We start from the raw sequence: 6388 nt of genomic DNA on the forward strand, positions 1-6388 counted from the left end.
TACTCAGTTGCATCAAAGTACTCTAACAAAAAGAAAAACACAAAAGAAAAGGTGCAACTTTGAGTGGTCCAAACCAGAGGAAAACTAAGGAACAAAACGGGAGCGTGAAAAGATAATGGAGAAACCCAGCAGAAGCAAACCGAGGGGAAACAAACACCTGTGAAACACATGAGGGCGGGGCCGACAATCACAAAGAAGGGAAAACTGGACAAAAGCAGGAAGTAAGTGAACACACATGTTATTTAAAAAATAAAACAGTCCAAGCAAGTTCTGGGAACAGGTCATAACTGATCTAAAATAAGTGAGAATCTTTTCATAACATTAAAAGAAAAATCATGTTTGGATGGATAAATACAGACTGATTTATTTCCATTACAACAGCAGCCAGGTGGAGGGCAATCAATAGTTTGATAACACAGAGCTATTGAAAGTACACATCATGTTTTGTTTTAATAACTTAAGAATGATAGATCGATCGCTGACATGATCATCATCAGGTCAATCTTCTCCTCAGGTGGGGGCGCACAAAGATGGAGCAGCCCCTCATGAACAGATGGTAGCCATATTTCCATCTAAGTGTGCTTGGCAGTGCGCTGACACAATAATCTATCTTAGTGAGCAGAAGGACGCCACACTATTCACACAAGGTTGGGAGCGCTGTGCACATGTGCAAATGTGGAAAATAAAATATATAAATATATACTTATCAACTGATAATTTCCTCGCCACTACTCCCACCATCACAGTACATCATGTTACAGCAGCTGTCAGCGTGTGCTGCACACAGGACAGGGATGAATTCTTGGACTCTTGAATCCTCCTCTGAGGAAGCTGTTGTATCGTCTCTGCTGTTGTATTATATTCACCAGTGCAAAATGTTCCTCATTTTACTCTGCGACTTTTGTGTGTCATAAAAAATGCATTAAATGTGAAAGAGGTATGGTTTTAATCGACCACGAAACACCAGCAGGGCTTTGCTTTGGCAGATGGCGGGTGTACTCTCGTTAAATGACAGACATTTCCGCAAAATTAGAAAGGGATCATTGACTGGTGACATCCAATTAAACATTTCAAACTGCCAGCAGTTACGTGTAACATTTTCACAAGACAAATCAGCTAATCCTATCAGGCATTATTATACAGTTTGTCAATATGCACTCGACTGCCAACAGCTACGGCTGAGCAGTAAAACTGATCTCATAAAACTGTTAATTAATCACAATTGAAGTCTGGATAGTGATTTAAAGTCCATCCAAAAGTGTGTCATTGTTAAGTTTATCACCATCCAGCAATTATTCATGAGAAATAAAAGTATGAGATATGACAACTTTATACTATAAAAGTTTGAAGAGGCACAGCTAATTGTAACTTTAAGTCTTTATTGTCCCCGAAGGACAATCACTTGATTTTACTTCTACTTTTTTTCCTTCCATATGGATACCTGAGCAACTTGAGCCAAAGTCTCTCACCTCCATCTGGACTGAGAGGACTGTATGGGATCTGTCAGTGTTCATCTCTGCTCCAATAACTCTCTATTAAGCATCTGCCAACCTGCCTAAATCAGGTCTAGCAGTCTCGTCTGTGGGTCCTGCTAGATAACCTTATCATTCATTCCCTCAGTATGCTTCCACTGTACACACACGCATGCACACACACACACACACACACACACAGTGAGACATCGTGTGTGCCTTTGCTCTGCATAAGTAGAGATTAATGTAAAATTCACAGTCTGCAGTTATTTATAAAGATGCATTTTGAAACATTTTGTCATTTGTCATACAGTAAGCAGCAGTTTCCAACCTTAGTCTCTTGAAACCTTTTAATGTATTCTGTAATACCTTAATACCTCTTAAGCCTTGTCTACTTGAAAGCTCTGATTAAAAACAGAGTTGTGTGTGTGTGAACGTTCAATATAGGAGTGATTTTCTCTTTAGAATTAGTGAAGCTTTGGCTGAACAGGTAAAACAAATGTATACAGTAGAATTTACAGAAAAAAGGTTTAATAAAATAAATGGAAGTTTGAGGACTGGAAATGTTGTCTTCTTGATATTTCATGTTCTTCATGTGTTAATTTTACATGCATTTCAACCCAAAGTTCTTTTTTTTTTCTCGGGAACAAAAAGAGACCTTAGATCTTGTGAACGTAACGCAAATCAGTAGCCTGACAAGCCAGACTACAGAGCAAATATATTTGCTGCCGCTAGGGTGCGTCTAGATTTCTAGGCTAGCAAATCAGGCCATTGACAATGATATTTTGGATCAGACCTTTTTGTTGGCAACCGATTCCAATTCGTGCGGGATATCATCTTCTGTTGTACACTTCCTTCTGGGACTGCATCTCAGATCAATGAAAAAAAGTCAACATGCAGCTGTGCATTTTTAAACATGCTGGGTGAATTAAAATGCAGGTAATCAGAAATGCAAAACACTGCAGACCGCACCCTTCGAGGTCCCTGAACCTTTGTAAAGTACCACCCCCTGACCAGGAGCTTTTTTTTTAAGTGGGTAGATAAAATACCTGGAAACTAAATCCACACCTTTGTTCTTGTGCTCAAAATGCACATAGTTCCTCAAAAGCTTCCTGGTTCCTGGGGAAAACTCCTACAGTCAAACTGGAGCTTTACTCGCTCCCAACCCCAAGACAGTCTGCAGTAATTGGAATGTGCATTTACAGCTTTTAGTGATTCATGTTTGTTCATGATGAACACAAGAGAAAAACACCAATCTCTTGTCCACTGAACCAAATCAGTATAAATATTAAAAAACATATTCTGGGGACCACTTAGACTAATCTCAAAATGCCATTAGAGAATCCAAATGCTCACACTGGGGCACCAGCACAGGCAACCAGTTCTAACCAACCGCAGTTCTGCTGGAGAATAGATGTGTGGGATGTCTGTTATATTATTGCATTGCAAGTTATATTATATGATAAAATATAGTATTAGAGAATAAAATAATACAAGTCAGACTGTAAAGGCTGTCAGGTTGTGTGATAGTTAAATTCAAATATTCACCCAGGCGTTTTTTCTTGTAGTTCTGCTTAAGTCCTACAGCCGTTTTCAGACAGCAGAGTGCTGGCTGGACTGATGTGAGCTGAAATACTGTGACCCTCTGAAATCCTAAATGGAAACACCAGTCATGCTCAAGTCCACACTGCAGGTCGCTGTGAGGTTAATGGAGGCGTCATCCCGAGAGGAGTAGTGCTGTCTTATCTTCAGCTGCACACAGAGAAAATGACAAATAAATGAAACTGACTCGTCCAACTGAATACATGAGTAAATTAATGATAAAAAATAAAAAAGACATTTTTGTGGTGGATTTGTACTAAAAATTGAACTCTGTCCTTGGATCTCTGTGCTTGCTTGTATAAAACTTCTGCAGCAAAACAACTACGGACGGCTGCACACGTTAATGTTTTCTCTTGGTCGCACCACGCCATAAATGAACAGTTTAACATGTTTGGAAATGCACAGTTATTTGGTCAATATAAAGCTGTACATTACACCTTGTTAGCTTAGCTTAGCTTAGCTTAGTTTAGCAGAAAGACTGGAAACAGGGAAAAATACTAGCCTGCATGGCTTTGTCTACCAACACTTTTAAAACTAACATGTTTTATCTCATTTGATTTATACAAATAGTGTAAAAATTGCACATTGTCTTTTTTTAGAAGAGGCTGCATTCCTGACTATTACTCTCTCATGGTGACAAAAAGAAAATGCAGATTCTGTCACCACATTTTTCAATAAAGCAACTGTATTTAAAATTCAACATTCAAATCAAACCCTGTTAAGGGTCCTATACTGGATACCTAACAAATATTGTGTATGAATTAATGAATGTATTCCCAATATATTGAACGATTTGTTTAAAAGACATTCAAAACCTCTGTGGGAAGGAAGGACACCCATTAAGCTCCTGAAAAAGCTGACCTTTTAAAGGTCAAGTTTGGGTGCTGGAAAACAATGCTAGAAGCTTCCACAAGCAATGTCACCATAGATGTCCATAGATGCTTTTTCCCAAATAACAAATCATATTGCTTAGGAAATGTAGCAAGGTCAGTATAAAACACTGCATGTGCTCTGGGCAAGGTTTTAGCTCACAAAGTCACAAAATGAGAGTTCAACTTCTCTCGTCCATGCGAGTGCTGCATGTTAACGGTTGTCTTTGAACCCAAGCATAAGTATTATTCTGAAAGACAATGTTTAGTGTGCAAATTAAAGGCCTAATATTACTGCATTAATTAGTCCACTTAACCCGGTCTAAAAATAGATTGCAAGGTCACTAATAGACGATTTGACGGAGAGAGAGAGAGAGAGAAAAACACACATCCAAATGGAAATTCTGTCTTAATTGCTCATCAACACTTTTCAACAAGCTTTTAGCAGATGCACTCTGAAAACACCGACACATCCTTGGCTGTCCTTGGATCACAGCGGGCGTCTGTTTTTGTTCAGACTTAATGAAGTGAAGTGAAATGCTGATTTCAAAGGTTAAATGCCTTTAGGAGAATTTCTCTCATCAAACGATCGTCTCTGTTCTGTTCATCCTCTCAGCTGCAGGTTAGAAATGTCACATCCCAATAAATAAGCACAATAAACCATTCCCACTGTGTCAGAGTCACGCACACCCATTTTTTCTCTTTTTATTCAGTGATAAATAATTTCTTATGATCATAGGCTTTATGTGTAGACATCCGATCAAGCCAAGAGACAAATTAGAGGGCACACATTGCCACCATTAGAAAATAATAGCAGAAACAAAAACAATGAGGTAAGAAGTTCTCTTTTTTTTATACATTTGTGGTGCTTCTATTTCTGTTACCTATACTGTTGAATGCACAGTGCTTCCTAATACAGAAATCCTGCCTTCTGTGTCTGTACATTATTAAACAAAAACAGGTCATGGCACAATACTGAACCACCCAAGACAGGGCACTGCAGAGTGTATAGTTTAGCAGTATACATCATCAGACCGAGAGTAAGAAAAGCTGAGCAGGAATACAAAACAAAAGGCTAAGACTTGGTGACCGAGCTCTGTGACTGACTCAACACACACAAACACACACACGCACTTTCCAGGAGGGATCTGAGTGTCAGTAGAGTGTAAATGTGTACAGAATGAGCCTAATTGTGAGATTTGTTCTGTAAATGAGCTGAAGAGCCGAAACAACCTAGGATAAGAAAACTGATCGTCAACTATTCTGATCATCGATTGATTATTTTTCAAGCAGAAGTGACAAACACTGACTGGCTAAGTTGTACATTTAGTTGTATGAACAGGTCTGGTATCTAGAGCTGCAACATGCACAGAGCATTTGATGCATGTCTATGTTGTACATGACACTAAACTGAATATATTTGGATTCTTGGTCAAACAAGACAAAGCATCTGAAGATATTAACATTTGTAGATAGATAGATAGTGATGAAAATAAAGACTAGTTGCAGCTTTACTTGTAACAACTTGGCTGCATTAAGGTCAGTAGTACATGGTCTTTGAATATATACGGAGAACACTATTCCAATAAAGTCCGTACAACACCAGACAGGAGGTTAATGAAATGTTTAGGTTTTCATCAGCATCAAAATACTCCAGTGATGGCTGTTTCAACACACATTGGCAAACTCTTCAAGGGCACCACTGTGTCAAATGTAAACGGCCTGTAAACATTATATTTCCTGTTTACATCCAAAAAAAGATTTTGAAATCTGTGCTACAGTACTCTAAAGTGGTAGTTGTAGTATTATGTATTATATTTCTGGTCATTTCAATTTCCCTTGAAAATCTATTAGTGATTGTTATTTATTGTCTAAAAATAGGATTATACATAAGTCAATTAAAATGATTCACAGGAAGATGATAACACTGTCTTAAGGAATATGGAAACCAGACAGCAGTCTGATGGAGGCAAGCCTGCTGCACTGGAGAAGAATTACATGTTTGAATTTTCCTCACATTGGTCTGCACCTCACTGTGTGTGTTCTGAAATTTAACGTGGTCTTAGAAAGTTGGGAAACTGGAAAACATCTGAAATTTGAGGACATCACCTTGGGTTTTATATGTAATCGGCCATTCTTTTTGAAACATTTGTTAGAGCAGAAAATAAATAAATGAATCTCCAACAGTAACGAGAATTAACTTTACATTTTAAAGCAGAAGTGAGTGGTCCGGTCGTTTTCGCTAATGCTGCGTTCCAGGCAGGCTTTTGAAATCGTAAATTACAGCTTCAAGTCACAATTTACGACTTTGTAGCGTTTCAGGCAACCCACTCGTGTTTTTCCGACCTGTTTTACCGGTGAAAGTCACTATAACGGCCACTCGTAACTTCCGACCGGTGAACTCGTACCAGATCGAACTGGTACCACTTCACGGTCGGAAAAATA

Source organism: Trachurus trachurus, assembly GCF_905171665.1.
Source record: "Trachurus trachurus genome assembly, chromosome: 8".
NCBI classification, from domain to species: Eukaryota; Metazoa; Chordata; class Actinopteri; order Carangiformes; family Carangidae; genus Trachurus; species Trachurus trachurus.